This window comes from Gambusia affinis, linkage group LG17 (genome assembly GCF_019740435.1).
Source record: "Gambusia affinis linkage group LG17, SWU_Gaff_1.0, whole genome shotgun sequence".
Classification (NCBI taxonomy): domain Eukaryota; kingdom Metazoa; phylum Chordata; class Actinopteri; order Cyprinodontiformes; family Poeciliidae; genus Gambusia; species Gambusia affinis.
The window spans coordinates 19,213,704-19,235,082 of NC_057884.1; the positions used below are offsets into that span (position 1 = coordinate 19,213,704).

General features: G+C 36.9%; 1 protein-coding gene across 1 annotated transcript in view; it reads right to left on the reverse strand.

Moving 5' to 3' along the window:
- Window positions 1-14,441, reverse strand: part of LOC122847093 (leucine-rich repeat transmembrane neuronal protein 4) — a 152,944-nt gene extending 138,503 nt beyond the window's left edge. Inside the window, exons 1-4 of the mRNA XM_044144452.1 lie at window positions 14,242-14,441; window positions 11,131-11,230; window positions 8,324-8,433; window positions 1,355-1,431 (exon numbers count right to left, since the gene is read on the reverse strand). The gene's annotated coding sequence lies outside the window, so the exon portion shown is untranslated. The remainder of the gene's footprint in view (window positions 1-1,354; window positions 1,432-8,323; window positions 8,434-11,130; window positions 11,231-14,241) is intronic.
- Window positions 14,442-21,379: the final 6,938 nt, after the last annotated feature.

Sequence of the window (21,379 nt, forward strand, 5' to 3'; positions counted from 1 at the left end):
TGGTCTCAGAGCTGCCATCAGGTTTGTTCCTTAAGTGCCTTATCAGTTAAATGCAGCTGTGATAGACCATGCGTTAAGCTGGAAATGTAAATATGACTTCTTTAAATGAAAACCAGCTATATGCTGCATATTTTCATTATATATGTGGATAAATTTCTGCAGACATAAATCTTTTTGCCAATGTTGTCTTCAAAATTCTGAGCTACATTTGCAAAACTGACACCAAATGAATCCATATCTTTCCCTTGATTTAAAAAAGAAATATTTTACATATCTATTCAATAACTTTAGGTAAAATATCTAGGAGTGCCTTTTGTATTAGATGTGGGCAGTAGCATATCATATTTACAAATGTTTCCTTCAATTGTGTTGAGTTATATTTATTTTCATATTCAAAGCTGATAAATATGGGGGAAAGTGTGAAAGAAAAAAAAGTGAAAATATGGCAGTAAAATGTTGCCAAAGAGCTGTCATGTATTTTGTATCCAATGCCTACAACAATGACCACCAATAGAATACTGACTGTCAAACTTTATAATGAAACATCAATTCATAAAGTGAACATTTATAGAGATGTATTCAGCAAGAAAGTATTCAGAACTTGACAGAGCAGTAGCTTAGAGACTCAGCCAACCAGCATCCTACAGTAGAAATTTAAAAGTGCGTTTCAGTCCAATCATTTAAGTGAGACATCTCCAACCTGAGCCCTTTTGAGTCACTGCTCTACAACCTCCAGTGGGTCATCTTTCCCATTTTGCATGTGTCAGAAAATGCTACAAAGGAACCCATTGACGCACATATCTAACTTTATCTACATATCTGTTCTAAACTATTCTACAGCAACCCAATATTATACTGCTAAAAAGGCAAGGTTGTCTACACCAAACATTCTCAAAACAACATATTTTGCCTTAAAAAAAACACCTCAAATAAATGATACACGTGTGGGGGTTGAAATAAAAATTTATTAATTCTTCTACTTTGCTTTATAACATGCAGAACAACAATCTGCTAAAATCAAATATTCTTAAAAGGAATTAATATTTTACTGAAAATAAATACTAACTTTTGTGGTTACTAGGGATGAGAGTTGTCTCTTATGATCTTGCTCACCAAAAAGAACAGGCTCTTTCAGTTTCCAAATGGCTGCTCACATTTTTGATTGCAGAAATAAAGTTATTAAATAGTTTTAAATTTGGTTTTAAATGCAGCTTTTACAGTACAAACTTTGTAAACACAAATACATTTCAAACTGTTTAGCAGGTTTTTACCCTTGGCTATTCTACCACTTTGCAGTTGAACCTGATGAAATACATCCAAATGGTATTGTCTATTCTGTGGTCACTTATCTTACCTGTCCAGAAAGATGATCTGTAGTGTCTACTCTCTCACTTCTGCTTCACTCTCTTCTGTCTGCTCCACCCACTCTCTCTATGTGCAAACACAGATGTCATTCAAGTGAGGCTTCAACTGAAACACAAGAAAAAAAAAGTCCAGCTCACATTTTTTACTTGAAAAACGGTTTTACCAGTGACCATCACAGCACTAATGGTCACATTGTGGTCTGGTGGTTTAGTATGGTTGAGCTATTGGTTGTAACCATGATCTTAACTGGGTTGCACTGCATTGACTAAGCTTTGGCTCATTTCTGCCTTTACATTGAAGATTGTTAAACAATCCTGGAGCAACAAGTGTTTTCAGCAGAGAGGCCATTTTTGCAGCAGAATCTGTTCTCTATCTTTATTTACCACCATCCAGGTCTCCAAAAATTCTTGCATTGTTGATGTAGGTAGTAAGACATGCTCACACCTTCCTTTTCAAGCTAGCAACATGTTTTTAATATATTCACAGATTCTAGACTGTGTGACTCTAGATAGGAGTGACCTGATATTGACATGAGTCTGATATGAGCCAAAAAATTAGTATCAGATTATATCCGATAAAAGATATCGGAATTCCAGTCCAGTATTTTGTTGCCCCAAAGCTTTTCTATAAGGCAGTACTCGTGTCCCACACACAGATTTGGATCTGGTTAGATCTGGTTATGGTTGTTCTCTATGTGATGCTTGCAATCTTTAACAGTTTTCTTTATCTAAAATATTATTATATATGTCCTTTAATATTACACCGAAAACAGTGTTCTTGGCTTCTTTACTGTGTTGAAAAGCAGACATATCCCTCAGTGCAGCGGCAGTCATAAAGAACAGTCCGTGACCTCTGTGGAAAGCCTCCAACACATGGCTTTGCATTAATGAAAAATACAGCAATGATAATAAAAAAAATGTCCCACTACAAATCTAATTTCTTGAAAGGTTGCTGTGCTGCGCAACTGTGGATTTGTAGCTCATGCAAGATGGCACATTTAGTGAGTAAATCCAATAGAGCAAGACTGAGCTGAAATACAAGCTTACTTTAAATAGATTTAAACAACTGGGCATAAATTTAACACCAACATTAATGCCGGTGACTTCACAGACAAAGCTGTCGTGTTTTCAAATAGCAACAGAATGCGCAAAGAGACAACAGTCGGTGCTAATTTTACTCCCCGAAGAGATCAATGGATGAAAAACTTCTCAGTAATTACAAAGTTACCCTTCTTCCATTTAGCATCTCTTTCCTTTAGAAGCCTAAATCAGTGTGATGTTTAATTTGTCTCGGAATAAAAATGCAGTTCAAAGCCATTTTGAAACGGGCGTCTGGAAATATTTATTATGAGAGCATCACAAACTCTTGCAGACAGCACTGATTTTAATAAATATTCTCACTAGTGCTGTTGTCCACTGCTGAGTGATCTGACAGCAGCAGCTTTGCTAGAGCATGACATCACAGTCTGTTGGATGGCCACTTGGCCACAGTCACACCCAGACTAGTACTGTTCAGTGGCATTTGGACATAATTTAGATTTTCATTTAACAGATTTCAGAAACATCTTTAAGCAGAAGGCTGACAAGAGATGAACTTTTCTTCTCTGCCTTTAATTTTGGTGTCATACTGCCAGAGGAAACTGTGGTATAATAAGGTGTGTGTCAGCGTACTTCTGAGCTGTGCATATCTGTGTGTAATTTCTGTTATGTGGTTTATCTTGCTTGTCTAATTTGCTTTGTTGTTGTGTCAGAGAGTTGAAGTTTTGATGATCACCCAGGGGACTGTAGATGAAAATTAGCTCTGGGCTAACACTGCTGCAAAGCATTAAACTGTAACATTAATTTTAAACATTGCTTGTGATCTTAGGAAGAATAAGCAAGCAGTTGCACTCACAGAAATATCTTCCAGAAAATGTGGAGCAAAGATTTTCTGCAAAACTTGTGTTTATTTAAACAAATAAATGGATATTTTTTTTGTTGTTGTTGTTTTTATTAACATGTCTGGATCCATAGTGTTTTGCCGAAGTATTCAATGTATTTATTAGGATTTTAGGTGATATATCAAAATATGGCTTTTAGTTTTTCTGAGAAGTAAGTCAGGACTATGACTTGGACATATATTATTTAGAATAATGGCTTGTTGGGGAAGGAAGAACACATCAGACTTTTTATTTTGTTTTTTTCCAGAAAATAAATTTTTGTTCCAGTCTTAAGACTGTTGCAACATTTAATGATTTTTATAAGGATTGCCTTGCATTAAGCTCCATCCATAAGAAGAAATCTGATGAATAAATGCATCCACAAATCACACTTTTATTTGTAAAAATTCAAAGGTCTTTCTAGTTTCACCTAACATTTATTACATATTTGTAAAATTACATAGTTCTGTTTACCCAAATACATTCAAATAAAATACAATAAGCTTATTATATATAAAACAAATTGTTTGAAGCTAGTATTCTTGAAGTGTTTTCAGGGTGCATTGTTTATTCAAAAAGGGCACTTGGACTCAAAGGACATGCAGCTGATAAGACAAATTGTAATGAGTATTGTGTGACAAAAGAGAATTAATGATAGCTGAAATCATGAGGGTAAAGAGAGGAAGGACATGGGGAATAATAAAGAACAAGCAGCAACAAAGAATAGCAGATAAGGGTGTTGGGTAATCAGACAAAGCTTTTGGGATAGAGGACATGTGCCTACTACGCTGTTGATTGGTAATAAATTTGGTGTGTTACAATATCTCAACTTCACAACATCTAAAGACATGGAGACACACCAAGGCTATGTGTTTTACAGCGTATGTGAATCAATCAGGTTTGTGTAGCACATTTCAGTAACAAAGCAGGTCAAAGTGCCTCATATTATAAAATCATGCAAGATCATTCAGTACAAGAAAAATTATGTCTATTACCAATATTGGATCTAATTGCTCCAAACTCCAGATTTGAATTTAAAAAAAAAAAACAACAACATTGTATCAGTTTAAAAAGTAGCTTGGCTTTGGTAATATGTCTTCACATTTTGTAACTTTAATATCAGAAAGTGACAAATTGACATTTATAAATTAGCATTTGTACACAAATAATTAACATGGGAATGAAAACATTTTCAGGGTAAACTATTTTTAGTCAATAGACAAGAGGGAATTCAAACCAAAACCCAAATAACAAATAAATGTAATTTTAAAAACATCATGGCATATTTCAGCCATTGATCATACTCCCCTATGCGATGTCACACTCACTGAGGTTTCTGGTCCTGCTTTTTTCCAAATATGATGAACTGGGGTGAGGACAAACAGAGTAGGGCCTGAATCAATAACTCAATTTACAACATGAAAATTACCTGAGGAGAAGAAAAGAGAAGGAGCAAGCAAACCGATAATCTTCCAACTGTCATTCCCCTTCTACAAGTGGGAATCAATCACTGGTTGAATTTCATACAATGAGCACCTTGAAAAATCACAATCATTTGTCAAAACAGCAACTTCCTCCAAAACCCAGAGTACGCACACAAACAAAATGGTTTTCTTTGTATTCTGCTCCTTGTAATTTACTGTCTTTGATGCGACTCTTTTATAATAATACCACCTCCCAAAAATATAATTCCTTTTCTCAACAACATCCCCATAGAAGAGCTTGGGGACTGAAAAGATCAAATTCTTTCAGTTTTGGTTTAGGTGATTTAAAAAGTAATTTTCAAGTTGTACCTCATACTTCGTCTGTTGCCTGTTGAGAAATTCTACCCGTCTGACCTGACCGGAAAATGGATGGATAAATGTTACAGTGCTAAACTTATTTCATTCCAAACACAAAAATGGGTTCTGTGTAATAAAAGTAAAAACTGACTTGGTTTCAGCTACAACATAAAACATTAAAAACTAAAAAAAGATAGCTTGCAGTTCAGCCCTTGAGGTACACATCTAGTTTTTTTCCATGTATTTTAAAAAGGGGATTTTATTTTTACAAAGAGAAACAAAACATTGCTCAACAATAGGTCTGAGGGGCAAACAAATAAAAGAAATGTGTACAAAATCAAATCTATTGTACCTTTGCTCTTGTTCTTAATTATTCATGACTTAGAGATCTTTCTTTTTTTTTTTTTTATTTGATCCTAAAACTATGGCTTATAGTCAGTGCTAATTCATAATGGGACAGTCAGTATTTCACAGTTTAATTTACATTTATTTATGATGGAATAATTTATTTTCTTGTTTGATCAGTAAAATGATATATTTCATAAATATAGTCTTAAGAAAATTCTTAAAAACAAATATCCATTTTTCAATAACCTAAATTGATTCAGTGTTTCTCCTGAATAAGCCAGGAGGCATTTTCCTCCCATTAACAATTGGGCAGTTTGAGCCTTTTAGACTTCTGGATGATTTAGTAGCACACATTAATTTTTAGAATATGTTTTCCTGTTGGTGTTTTACAATATTTGAGCCTTGACTAATGGCATGCCAGTTGCATTTTTCATTTGATGGCGTCAGTAATAGAAAATCATGTAAAATAAAATGTGCATTGACTTGAAATGAAGTTCTAAACATTTTAAACAGGTCAGTAGTGGTAATTTTTGTGCTTGTGTATACAAAGTCATGCTGTGACATCATAATCCTTACCTCTAACACACAGACTGCTGAACTATACTTTATGAAATTCATTGATTCTAAAGATTTTATTGCACACATGCAGGTCTGCGAAGGGACATTCTCTAAATTCATCTTAGAGGTTTGCATCTGATTCCATCTGCATTAAAGGGAAAGTTGTTCAATTTTGTGTATGTAGGCATGTCTCTGTGTGTGTGTAGGGAAAGGGAGGAGAGTCATTTGCCTCAGTGAAGAAGCAGAGATCTCATCTCACTGTGACCCTGTGCCCCATGACTCTGAGATGTCCAGTATTGAGACTTTCGCTTCGGGGCCAAAGATATCTGGAAACCCAGAAGAATGGATGTGGCACGCCAGCATCATACACCTCCCACTCATCATGCTTCACTGCTATCGCACAACTTCCCCACGGATAATGACCATGCTCCTGTCTGGTACACATATGTATGCACATGTGTAAGTGCCCACACAAAAAAAAGAGACAGGAGAAGGAAAACAGCTGGAAAAAAAAAAGTCTTGAGGATTGTGCTGTTTCTGCTGCAGGCAGTTACAGACAGTGTTAGGACAGCTATAGACAGCACAGACAGTGGCGGGGAGCAAGTGAAAAGCTAAAGATAGCTGTTGGTGTGATTTTGGGGTAGTGCTATGTTTTCTTAATTTGTAAGCCTTCTCACTGATGTCTAAGATGCAAGCTGTACCTGTTGGTTTAACCCAGTGTTTCTCAATTCCGGTCCTCACGCCCCCCTGCCCTGCATGTTTTAGGTGTTTCTCTTCTGCCACACACCTGGATTGAATATGTGGGTGATTAACAGGCTTCTGCAACACTTGATGGTCATGCAGTCATTTGAATCAGCTGTTCTGGAATAGAGGTACATCTAAAACATGCAGAGCAGGGGGGCCTGAGGACTGGAATTGAGAAGCGCTGGTTTAACCCCATGAGAATTTTTTTTTTTTTTTATTTACAGTGGACTCTCGTCTTTATACAGTTCAGTGTTTGAGGTTTCACCAATTTGCAGATTTTTTTTTTTTTTTTTGTAAAACATAACTCCAAAATATTTGGGAAAATTTGAACATTTCTAGGGCTGCACAGTGGCGCAATTGGTAGAGCTGTTGCCTTGTAGCAAGAAGGTCCTGGGTTCGATTCCCGGCCCGGAGTCTTTCTCCCTGTGCATGCGTGGGTTCTCTCTGGGTTCTCCGGCTTCCTCCCACAGTTCAAAAACATGACTGTCAGGTTAATTGGGCTCTCTAAAATTCTCCCTAGGTGTGAGTGTGTGTGTGAATGGTTGTTTGTCCTGTATGCCTCTGTGTTGCCCTGCGACAGACTGGCGACCTGTCCAGGGTGACCCTGCCTCTCGCCCGGAACGTTAGCTGGGGATAGACACCAGCAACCCTCCCGACCCCATTAGGGACAAGGGTGTACAGAAAATGGATGGATGGATGGATGAAAATTTCTAGAATGAGCGTATCTAAACTATTAGAAAATAAAGGTTCAGCTTGAGAAGCTGAAATACTTAGGCACAATCCAGAAGCAGCATTCATTTTCCTTGTTCCTGATTAGCTGCATCCCCAATAAGGAAAACTGTAGATGTGCAGCAGTGTCAACAGTAATTACGATGTCATACTTTGAGTAGGATTCAAGAGCAGGCAAGAAAACCTAAGACTAATGAAAAATCAAACATTTATGGATGATGATGCCATACGATAACAGAAAATCAATGGTAACAGGAGGTCAAGCAACAGTCATTGTAGGAAAAATTGAATGGAAACAGAAGGAAATGACACGGACGAAATGCAACCGACTGGCTTAAAACTACTGAACCAGGTGAAATTAATCAAGAAAATGCAGCACAGCTGGATGAAAACCTAATCAAAGGAGTTCAGCAAAAATAGACCAACTGCCATAGAAAATTAACAGAGGTGAACAGGAGACAGGAGGACACATCAGAATGCATCAAATTACATCAGCAATGGTTGCTTTGGTGATAAGATATAGTATCATGGATAATTTTTGTCAGTTTTCTCTTTTTTTGCAGATCTCATATACCACACACATAAGTATATGTATTTGTAAAAGGTAAATATACAAATAAAATATATAAATTAAAATGATGTCCACAGTAGTGTAGATTGTGTCCACCAGAATATCTGGTGGAATTTAGATAGTGGTCTCAAATAAGAAAGTAGTGGGCAAAAGGAGATGTGAAACACATAAACACACCCTAAACCCCAAACAAAAATGTCTTTTGTTAACTACTCATTTTAAGTCCACTGACACTTATTTGCTCAATATGCGAGTGTGATGATGAACAAACCCAGCTGCTCTGACAGGTCTGTCTTCCTATGGTCTCACCTCTGTTTTTGTTTTAATAAGGAAAGTTTGAGATATCCACTCAAGCTCCGCCAGCCAGGCTGGGCTACAGAAACAGCTCACAGAGGCTCAGGATGATAAGATGACGTGATCTAGCAAGAAAAAAGATGACACGATAACATGAGGGGTGATAATGAAAAATTGCATACAAAAAGATGTCAAAGCCTTGAATAATGGGTTTGGTTGCAGTCTGTCTGTTGCAGCTGTGAATGGTTGCTTATCAATGAGTATTTTGCTGAATAAAACAGCCTGTTTTCCTGTTGCTTTTGCCCATTTTGTTCTCTTAGAGGCAACAGTAAAATATAGCATTTGTCCTTCACTGTCATTTCTTCATCCTAAAGTGTGTCCTCTAAAATATTTGTTTTTTTCATTCACACAAGTTGTAATTTCAAATATGTTGCAGGTATTATATCACTTATTTTGCAAGCAGTTGCATAATCATAACGGCTATGGCACGAACAGAAGTTTCCCTCCTTGCACAGTTCACCCACTCACACCCCCAATAGGCCTTTTTCACCTGGTGTTCTGCTCTGAGTTGACTTTAAATGTCAAACAAGGTAAACTCTCCAAAGGGAATAAGGAAAAATTCCTTGACGGGAACAGAAGTGAGGAAGTTTTCCAACTGAGCGGAGCTAAATGTCATGATGAATATATACATATTGTATGACTGGTGTCATCAGTACATCAATCTTCTCTTCATTTGACTTTCATCACGTAGCTGCTGTCAAAATAATAATTTGCTTGTTTGTTTTTTTTTCTGGTTGGTGCGTCAAATAAAGTTTGTCATATTCCTCCTAAAGGGCCTTGTTCACTTCTTCTGTTTGATGTCTTTGTACGTAAAATTAAACAACTGACAAAACTATTTCAATCAAGAAAACATTTTGATAAAAGCTTTTCACAGGTTTACAAGAAAAGTTGGAGTAATTTTACCTACGTCTTTAAACTAATTGTTGAGATAAGTACTGTATTTTTCGGACTGTAAGGCGCACCGGATTATAAGATGCAGTATCAGTGAACAGATGTATTTTCATATATAAGACACACAGTATTACAAGGTGCATAAAGCGAAACATAATACGGTAGTCGGATAGGTCAGAATTTATTCAAATCATTAACAATAACTGTCAATATTACACAAAAAAGTACACTCACTTTTTCAATCATTCATCTTCTACGAATCCATCAAATTCCTCGACTTCAGTGTCGGAATTTAACAGTTGGGCGATAGCGGCATCAAGCTTTACTGTACAGTAATGCATAAAATACTTTGTCAGGTCTTATTTTGCATTATTGACTCCATCAATGCTGAATTGCAAGATCATGCTGTGATACAGCTGAAGTATTAAGAATTTGAATGGTTGGGCAAGTGTTTCTGATAAACCCTTCCACATATTATATCTAGCCAGTTTTCTGGCCAATCAAGCACAGTGATAGCATAATAAACCAGATATTGGTGCTTTTGGCTTTGTGAGTAGGAGCCAAGTCCTGCTATGATAGCATCTCCATAAAGCTTGTCAGCAGAGGGAAGCATGAAGTGCTTTTCCAGGTAGATTGCTGTGCTGACATTTCTCTTGGTAAAACCCAGCGGATGAATACCAGCTGTGGTTAGAACTGTTTTCTCATTGGGTTGGGTCCAAGTTTGTGTTCAAATAAACTGAGTGAATGTCTTTGGTTGTATTTTCTATTAAACTATCACAAAAGTTGATGGTCCAAATTTGTACTATTCCATGATTAATATGTAAATTTGAGCCTTTAGCACGTCCACGAGCCCATGAAAGGATTGGGAAACATTCATGCCAATGAGTAAAGTAAATTTGGCAGTAAAATGATGCTTTCTTTGCTACTGAGAAAAAAAAATCCTTACCAAGTCTCTATGCAATAGAACCAAAGGATATTTATTTAGAAAAAAAAAAAGACCATAATCTCTCAATGCAACCAGTTTAATGCACAATGTTTGGTGGTGCATTGCCAGTAACAAACACTTTAAATGTTTCGGTACCAGTACATCTCAATAGATAGCATTAAACAAGCCTTTATCATGTTTCCTGCTTTCATTAAGTTCCCATTTTATGTGCAGTTTTCTTACTCTGTCATATGCCATGTGTCCATGAATGTATCTAATACTTATGTCTTATAACTTAGAAACACCACTTTCATTTCATTAAACTTAAAAGCTTTGTTAAGTATCTAAATTTAGAACCAAGTCATAAGCTTATTGGTTCTAACAGTCTTCAACAGTGGACACACTAAGAGCAGAGGGGGGAAGAAAAGTCACTCAGTTTCCCATTACTTGACTTTTGCAGCATGCCAGTTAGCAGCTTAAGAAATGTTCTGTGCAATCCTCTGAAATTTGAATTACAAATATGCTGGCCTGCACTTGCACCTCAATTTAAAATGTCATATTGAGGAAAATAGCTTTCCCCGCTGTCGTACTTAGAGCAACAGAGGACTTTTAAATCTCTAAATAAAGAGGAATGAGAGGGTTGATCATGTTTATTAAGTCTGCCTGGTTTCATGTGCTGAATAGTGCTCTGTGGCAGCCTACAGGAATGGTGTGGCATGAAGCTGAGTAGATGTGAAATGTGGGCACAAGCTGTGGGCGAGATACACTTCCTAAGTCTCCATAGAGATGACAGGGAGACAGGAAGGCCCTGTGCACACTCGGCCATCACTAATTCAAGATGGCAACCACAGTCAGAAGAGCGGGCATCTAATGATAATGTGCATGAGGAGGTCATTGCTGGTGACAACAGTGCAAAACATCTGTTTGTAGCTACTATGTGAAATACCTTGTATCGTTTTCTGCTTGATGGAACTTTGTCCCCTGCCATCTGCCTATACTGTAACATGCAACTGGGACACGAAGGGGTTCTGGAGACAATGGGCCATCTGTTAAAGTCAAAAAGTTATTAGTTATTCTTTATCAGAGATCATGAAATCAAGATAAGGGAGAAAAACTTTCTGGAAATTATTTTTTTTAATAAGACCCAACACAAATGTCCAAAAACCCATGTGAACAGGTGTGTCTCTGCTTCTGGTTCCTAATTTTGTTTTCATAAATGCTTTTACAAACCAGTTCAACAAAAGCTAGAAAGCCAATAGAAACTGGAAGTAATTCCAATATGCAAAATGAAATAGAATCAAAGCAAGAGAAATATGCTTGCATTTAATGAAATTCCCCAATCTCGAATTTATTCTTCTGCAAAGTTCCTGCTACACTTGCACTCAGATGGGGGAATACTTTCCCAGAATAACTTTGAAAGACTCTTTGTCTCAAACTGCTTGCACAACCAGTTTTATTGGAATCTTTTAAGATCAGACCTTCTGTCTTCCTATAGTCCAGTAGACTTGGTTCAATTGGTTCAAAAATGCAATATTGGTCACATTTTCAACTGGTATGGTTCAAATTCAAACTGGGCTAGGTCAAACAAACTAAGCATTACAAGATACCTGTTCAACTCCTCATTTGCAGTCGCATCAAGAACCACTGAAGAAAACGGCACAAAAAAATTCTTAAGACACTTCCACAACTTCCTTCTTAACAAAACATAAACAAAAATGAAGTCCCATCAAATTTTAGATGTTGTACTTTTATTTCCTTTTATCTTTGTTAAAAGATCACATTCCATTTCTCCCATTAGCACTAGACTCACAAAATTATTTTGGCTGCATTTAATCAGAATGTCCTGGACTGCTTCCTGCTTTTGGAGAGATTTCTAGACTCTCTGGCATTCACATAGAGATTGGAACCACACCAAAGTTTACTTCCACCAAACTGAGACCTATATTTTTAGGGAGATCAGAGTTTCCTTTTTTGGTCCGTATTAGAGTGTGTTTGATTTTGCATTCACACCTCCCTAATTGACATGACGCCAGCGCCGCCCCTTGGCTGACGTAGAGCAATCCTCCCCCAGACATTCCAGGGCACTTGTCAGCAACTGACCAATCAGTCTTCCAAGTACAGTACTCCGACAATATTGCCAGTATCTATCATAGAAAACACACTGCAGTCAGAGAGATTTTGAGGAAAATAATAGGTAATCACAGTCCAAGTTGTCAGTGGGTAATATGCAATCCCGACAGGCGTCACCCAGAACATATAGAGGGAGGAATACTGTTTATTACATTTCCAAAATCAAAAAGGAGTCTGGAATAACTCAAGAAATGGATCATGGACTGTAGCCCACCTCTCGTCCAGTTAAATGAAACTGATTGACGGGAACTACCATATTAGTCAGCATCACGAAGGTAACTGGTAGTAAATATCCCAGTTTTTGTCATAACAATACTTACTGATAGCTCCATGCTAACGACTCATAACTCAGTTAATTTAAAATAACAATGATAAACATCTAATCATTTCCAGATCAATAAGTGAAGGTAGTTATGCTGGATTTAATGTGTGTAGATTCCAACGGTAGCCCATTGGCAACATGAAAACAGACTGCGCTAACTGCTATATTGGCATTTAAACACTGTTTGATACTATTTTCACAAGCCGGTATTATTTAAGTAATTATTCACCCATTTTGTCCCGCAGCGTTCACATCCAATCAGACTTTTTTGTCCCTCATTTGTCCTCTTGGGCTTTATAGTTGTCTTCCTTGTTATTTCCTGCAAATAACCTTACAGACCTGACATAGGACTAGTTACAGAATTTTCTTGCCCGCCGTCTTTGCCTCAGTGTTGGTTTGTAAGGCAAACATGACTCAAAAAACATCTAGGCTACCACATTGAGGTCAGTTAGTCTGCCTTAATAACAGTGTGATGGGGCGCATGGGGGCGGAGCTGGCGTCATGTCAAGTGAAGCAGCATTTCTAGGCAAACAAAATGGAGTTGTCCCCAACTGGCCAAACAGAGCTGGTGTGAATGCACCCTATTCACCATAGCTTTAGGTACTAAAAATGTGTCCGTTTTGTCTCTGGTATAGGCATGGTGCCTATGAAGAGCTATGGCACCCCCTATGTTTGTTACACCTTGCACTTGGAAAAGCACTGGTCTAGACAAAATCAGGGAACCCCTCTATGTGGAGAGACTCTACAGGGCCTATGAAGAGCTTTAAAAAAATTAAATAAAAAATTTTCCATGTAACATCATGCACTAATTTCTTGAATTAGTCTCGATACCAACCTCTAATATGGCATCGTAAACATAAAATCTACAGTAATCACATTCTTTGGGTTTTATACAGAAAACTGCCAGTGGGTGCCTATAGCCACCACCACCAGGTAGTTATTCAGCAACGAGAGAAACACCATGCTTTCAGAACAGAACCAACGTACAAGAAAATACTGGAAACAAGGAGCTTTGTGGTCTAATATTAAAGCAGAGCTGTTGAGCTGAAACAGAAAAAAAATCTATTAGCAGAAAATATTACACCCAGTATCCCCACAAGACAATCTGTGGAGGTCTTGAAATGCCTGACACAGTTTGTAAAGTTATTGGAAAGTTTGAGTCATGAAAAATTTACAAATGGTTCCAGGATGTGTTGTCAAGCAGAAACTTAATAATAGATCTCAGGAAAGGTATAGATTGCGAAAAAGTACCCATGCAGCTGTATACCAGCAAGATAATCTGCAGTAAAACTAAGACCAACATATGTAACTAAACAAGTAAGCAGAGAAATTTTGATTTCAGACAAATGTAGTTTCCATAAATCTGAGTTCAAAAAGGAGGCTAAGCACAAACAAGTATAGTTACCACTTGTTTGTTTAGTGTTTCCATGAACACTATAAATTTGTACAAAACGAAAAACAGCGAAATACAGTGAAAACATTTCTATTGTTCAAGACTTACACATTTATCCATTGGTTTTATTTTATCCTCTCCACCCCCCTTGTTGGAACAGTGACGCTAGTTAGCATTAGCTTAATTTCAGTTCGCAAACATTCATCACTCACCAGAGAAAATCACAGCAGAAACAGATCTAACTGCAAGGGTCAGATCACTTATCTCCTCTTCCATCAATCATTACTGGAATTTATGCACGTTTATCATAAATCATGGTTTCTTTTTTGTTTGTTTGTTTGTTTTGTTTTTTCAAAATCTGTGCTGCAGCTAGCTACGGTTTCTTCTTCTCTTTTTTTGTGGCTTGTGTAAACCACAGAGTGTAAGCAACTAAACCACCTACTGGCGGTTTCTGGAAGAAGAAAAAAAAAATGAAGGTACAAACCTATTTGCTCTTGCATTAGATTACAAGACAAAAAAAACATATCAAATACTACTAATAGTATTAAACATATTTATGGGCAAATCAGTACAATGGCCATGTTGGTGGTAGGAATTAGTTCTGTAATCAGTGGGTTGCTGGTTTGAGCGTCACTCCATCCATCTCTACCAAGTTGAAGCTTCAGAATGAGAATGAAAGTCAGAATGCAAGCGAGCGCAGTGTTTTGTTTTGATTTTATGTTGGGTTTTTTTTTGACTGGTTGTAAAGACTTGAATATATGAAAAAATATGAATTGTAAAAGTCTTTTTTTTCATTGAAAATTGGGTTGCTAATTTATGTAAAGTAAACATTTGAATTGAAAAGTTTCTTGTTCTAATACTTGTGAATATTATAAGGGACTAATCTAAAAGTATGAACTCGGTTTATTATTCCAAAATACAAAGTGGTTGTGTAGTGTAAAATTGTAATTTTTTTAGCTGCTGCATTTTTCAGTCTTAAAAAAATTGTGAGGGCGGTAATTAGAAATGGAATAAAATTAGAAAATCTTAGACCAAGGTTAATTTGTATATCAGCTGCTTCAATAAGCAGAGAGGGCACCCTGCAGTGAACTTGACTCATCACAGATCTCAGTACAATGGCAGACTGTCAACTTTTATAAATGGGGTTTTCCACTCACTCATATGCACTGCCAGATATTCTCCCTCAGCTGTACTCATCTTTGTCTCCTGACATCAAAATACTAGTTTTCTCAATAAGACTAGATCAATCAGAGAGTGAAATGCTTTGATCCCCATGTAAGACCAGTTGGGAATAAAATCTGGCCCTGTGCACAGCCTATCAGCATGTCAGAGAAGTGTATATTTATGTGCTTGACCTTAATAGCTATCACTGGCTAACCTCCATTTAGCTCTCCTCCAGCATCCTATCAATAAAAGTAAAAAGATAATGGGTTGATTCTTCCTGTCGAAAACAGGTCTGCCACCAGGACCAGGGGAGTAGAAACGCTCAGTGCGTGACACATCTTTACAAATACCCTTAGTCAGAAAAACGTTTTAACGTGAGACATCAAAAGATGTGACAAGCTCAGTCAATACTAAGCCAACATTATTCACCTCCGACAGGAGTGATTCTAGGTCTGGTCTGTCTGTTAGGAAAGATCTCAGCTGACAAAACACCCTAAAATGAAGCAAACACAATAATGAAATTACCACAGAGCAGAGCAATGAAAACAGACCATAGTGAATGATGGTTTTCCACAGTTTTTTTTATTAATTCAGTAATAAAGATGATGTCCAGATGATGATTTTATGTGACTTTTTCTTGTGATACAAGTCCAAGCTATTACTATGTGCCAATGTTATGAAGGAAATCCTGGATATATGTTTGCACTAGTTTAAAAGTAAGAAAGGTAACTAAGATGCTGCCCTGTTTTTTGATGTAATCAACAGTTAAGGTTCTCCAGGATTTTTTAACACATTCTGTGTAGCAATATTATTAAGTACACAGCATAAAAAAACCAGAGTAACAGAAATGAACAATTAGTAAAGACTATAAGGATAAGGCTGGTGATGGTAAAAAAGGGTGCCAAATTTTTAGCTACTCGGCTTCAGAAAAGGCCTATTTCCACATTTGATCAGATGTTCTTCACAATCTGAATTACTTGGACTGGTCAAAGTTGAAAAAACATACTTTCTAAACACAACAGGCATTCTTAAAAAACCGAGTAATCTATGACATCTTTGTTGTAATGAATCCAACTGCATCAGGACCACCTTATTATACGACTAACATGAATATTGCAACATCTATTTTGGTCAAAGGTGAACTAAATTATTTCACGTTGATTTTGAATCATTCTAACCACACTTTATGATTAGTGGAATCTTTACTTAGAAGAACACAAATGGGAGTCTTGGTTTTCAGAATTCCCCCAGCAGCAATTTATGCTAGAATTGCCACTGGTGGTAACTGTCTCCTTGTCAAAGCTATCAACAAAATTAATATTCATAAAAAAATATATTCAGGTTTATCCTATTTAAACTGAACTAAATTAAACCTTTAAAAGCTTTCTTTAATCAAACAGGCAGACTGGAAAGCTCTAAGGAAAGAGCTTTTGTGGAGTAAATGTGATTGACTGCACAGGTTGAGACGTGAATTCATAAGTGCAACCACAGAAATACTCTGTGTGGTTCATTGTCATTTGAATTCCATTACTGCCTCATGCTGTGACCAGCGTTTCTTGAAAATATTGGTTGGAAGAAAATTGGAAATGCAATCTAATGTCAGGGATCCTCTTGCAACAGGAGCTGCGAAAACACTGGGACAGATAGAATAGGGATGACTTCCACTGCAATAGACTTCCTGTTCTGTTCTTCTTCTTCTGTCTTTTTATTTTTGTACCATTCCGATTTTCTCCTATATGCACACAATGGCTTGCTTCACAAAGGAGAATGAAAGAAAAAAAGGCAGCGTGAGGAGGCCACACAGCAACACTTTCATCTATGCTGTGCTGACTCGGCTGAACTCTCCCTCTGAGAGGCTGATGAGGAAGAATGGCCTTGCAGAGGAGCCAACCGGGCGCATCCATAGCTGTCATCATCATCTGAATCCAAGATTGCTGAATCCACAACTCTGGCCCCCTGCATGGATGGGAAATGACCTGTCTATGTTTGTCTGACGCCTCCTCTATCTACAGACAAGCCCCTTATCCTCTGTCTCCAACAACACTGCCCGGCTCCGACTCCAGCTCTGGCTCCTCTGCGTGAGTCAACAAGTTCTTTTATTGTAAAGACTGGCGTGTCATGTTTCGAACCACCAATGTAATTTAATTTTTTTTTTTTTTTTTATCTAGCGTTAGTGACAGATTCCCCTCGTTCTCTTAGGGCGGGAGACCAATTCATTGAGTCATTTATGGTAAAGTTGAGAAACAGAATTACTTTAAAATATTAGCTCTGTGGTTTGTCTCAGGACTGGAGGTAGCCAGAAGAGGATACTTTATGGCTAATTCTTATGTAGATAAAGAAAACGGATTATATTGGTTTTCTTCCAATAAAATATAACAATCTGCACAACTTGAAATAATTGTTTTGTTGTATATTTGTGATTATCATTATTCTGATACTTATCCAGTCACAGTCAAGAATAATGAAAAAAAAATTTTGCTTTTATTTAATTAAACAACTTCAGTTTTCTCGAGACACTTACATCCACTCATGTTGAATGTTGTTCTCTTACTACTTTTTTTTCTACTATTGTTGCATTTTAAACATTTCTTCTAAGTACTGTGATTTAAAATGTACCAAATTTAAAGAAATGTTTAAAATTAAGTACCCAAGTTTTAATTCATTGTTGATTTTTTGTTATTCGAAAGGGGTAAAAGATTACACACACAGTGGCTCGAAAACCATTCCCATTGCTAGCTGAAAATAAAACCCTTTTTTTGGCCAACAATAACCATCTCTGCTGTTAGCATAATTGTGGTTGGAGAATTAATCTTTTCTATTTTCAAAAATTATAGAAATCTTAAAAATTGGTTAGTGTGAGCTTTAATACATAGTAGACATTTCTTGAGAATAAGGTGCATAAGTGCTTCATAGATATAACAGAATGTTTAACAAAATGCTGTTTATTTGTCACCTTTGCACCCAGGCAAAAATATTTTAAGATACGTGTGTATCAGTGTGAGCAGCTTTGGGGAGGGTAATTAGCATGTGATGTTTAAAACATACATGTATGAACAAACATGTTTAGCATGTGTGTCCTATGTAATATACTTTCTTGAGAAAGTGGATTTACAGTTTTTATTAGCTATAAATGACTGGAAGTATATCAATATGTGAGTAATAAAACATCAGGTGAAAAACTTGTCTTATGCTTTTTTAGCATTTAGATTTTTGGAGGGAAATCAACAAAGTAAATTTACATAGGTTTAGACAATTTTGAGAATTAAAAACTTCTGTCTGAAATGAATCTCTAAAATACAATATGTTTTGATATTTTGTTAGAAATGAAGCTTGTATAAGTCCAAAAGGGTAGAGATTATTTTCAAAGAGAGACACAATTTCTTTACGAGGAAATAAGATTACATTAGAAGTTATTTTATCCCAGATCAGATGCTTTTGATCTGTAATGTCTTCATAATTCGGGCAGAACTGAGATAGGCAGAAGCCTGGGCTGTGAGAAACTCCATCTCGTTTGCATCTGGGATCCATGTGAAAATGTATGTGTAAGACTGTAAGACATGTGGTTACTTGTTTGCCTCTGAACATGAATCCATGTGGACTTCTTGGGCAGTTGTTCGCCTTCAACATAGTATCACGGATGAAACAGCTTCATTTGGTAAAAAGGAAACGCTCCAAACTGAAGCTTAGACTCCTGAGAAAGCTGAACAAGTTTAGACACACAGGAAAGCACTCATGAGAAGACTTTGCTGCTTGGCCTATTTACTCTACACATAATTATTTCCCACTAAATACTAAATACAGGCTTGGCTTTTATTTGCATTTAAACTGCAAATGCAAGTCAAGGCTGAGCATATTTTAGCAGGGCACTGGGGACCATGTGGAAATATACAGCAGCATATAGCATATTGACAACATAAAAAATGAAATTTCATGATTTGTGAATCATTCGATTGCCTTTTGAGCGTGCTCTCCATACTTATGCACAAGTGCCACCACTCATCCTCCTATGTATTTGCTTCAACTGTAAATCAATTCATATCATATTGGAGCTCTTTAACATAATTCAAAGGAAGTAGAAATATCTAAATTTCAATCAAATGAGTTGCAAGGATGGCAATTATTGGTATATGTGAAAAGTTCAGTAATTTGTGTTTAAATGTGCAAAATCTCTAAATATGGAGACTTTTAAAGTGCCTTGTAAAAGTGTGCATGCCCCTTGTGCTTTTTCACACATCATGACCACAGTTATCTTCATATTTTATGGATTACTGTGATACACCAACAGGCGGTAGATGATGGCATCATACAGCGACATCATTTGTGGTTTTCAGCACTGGTGTCGCACAGGAGATCCTCCACAGCTGTGGTATTTTCTCGAATTTCAAGCTTCTGTTGAACATTTATCTTGCTGCCTATCGCAGTTTGAACTTTAGTAGCACGTTTCTCACATTAAGTGTTGGAAGGGACAGGATGGTGGTGGGGTAGCGGTGCTGTGGGATGGAGCCATTGATTGGTTGTTGATTGGGAGCTGAGAGATTTGAAGTTTTGGAACGCAAAGTTCCTAAAGCCCAATTTAAGTTTGTGATCATAAATTGTTTTTAGGTTTTTCTACCCACCTCTGATGTTTATTTATTTTTTTCTCTTTAGTCCATCTGGTCCATCTTCCATATCTAAAGATATTTTCCTATGGCTGATCTTCCTTCTCATTTTCTTCTACACAGCTCTCAGCTCATCCTTGCTTCCTCACCTACAGTTCTCTTCTTCTCCTTAGGGAGAGCTTTTTTTTTCAGTTTGATCCAGGGCTTAGTACTGGATACACACTGTACCTTCTTGAGGAGTACAATGTCATCCATACAAAAGTTCACTTGTGGAATAAATTTCGCTAAGTACTTTAGCATCTCTTTCAATCTAGAAGAAGCAGAAAAGAAATATAGCCTGTTCAAATTCTGAGGATAACTTTGGATGGACTGAGTAATCCTTTGTATGATGTTTGAAGTTTGGATATTATTTTTATAACATGAAGCTTAGGCACAAATTCAAACTGGAAGACTCTTTCTAGACTCACAGCTTTATTCCTGATGTGTTCCTAGGGTTTTATGATGCTTCTTGTTTATTATAGTTTTCTAGAAAACCTCTAAAGCCTTCAAAGAACATTTGTATGTATACTGACCTTCCATTGAAAATGAATGAATGGGCGTGAATATCAATGGAAGCCACAGTTTTCAATGTTATGAAGAAGAAAAGTCTGAATAGCATATATGTGCTTAGATTTAATTGGATTGATGTTATAAGCACAGTTTACTTTGTATGTTCTCTCCATGCAAACATAGGTTTTTCCCAGGTGTTTCTGCTTCTTCCCACAGTCCAAAAATTAGACTGTTAGACAATTGGTCTCTGAATAATTGCCCTTATATATATGTTTGTGTTGCCATTTGATGGACTGCCAACCTGCCCAGCATGTATTCACATTTCACATACAGATCACTGAAGATGGGTCACCAGCCCTCCTGCCATCCTGCAAGGAAAATTGGGTGTGGAGAATGGATGGATAGATTTCAGTAACTGTTGGGATAAAGGAACTAATCAGAAAACTGTTAAAATCTTTAAAACAAATTCATTCTTATAATCCAAAGTAATAAGGGATTTCATTTTTTCCCCTCCAAATTAAGGATAATTTCTGTCCCTCACTGGAACAGCTTATGATTAAAAAGCACTTTTTGATATGTACTTAAACCAATAGTTCAGATTTTGAGGCTCTTCGAAGTTATAATTAGTTAAACGTTTCCTTACCTGATGACATTTGAATTTGCAGAAGAGTTAAGGAATCCTTAGAGCAGTTGGAGGCTAATAGTTAGTAGGATACAACTATGTTAGAAGTTAATACATGTCTTGTCCAGGGGTGTTACCTGCCAGTCTTTGGGGAGCCAGTTTCCAGCAGTTCTTAGATGTGTCTTTGTTCCAACATGCCTAAGTTAAATAATTAGGTTGTTAGCAGTACCTTGTGGAATGTGACTGCATGTTAATGAGGTAATTTAGCCATTTGATTCAGCTGGATTGGGGCATATCTATAGGTAGCAGGACATGCTTCCCCCACCCACACCCAAAATATTCTTATTGATCTCTGCAGGCAAACAAAAGGCATTTGCATGAGGCAGGAGGGGGACACTACTGTCAGAAACAAAGTCT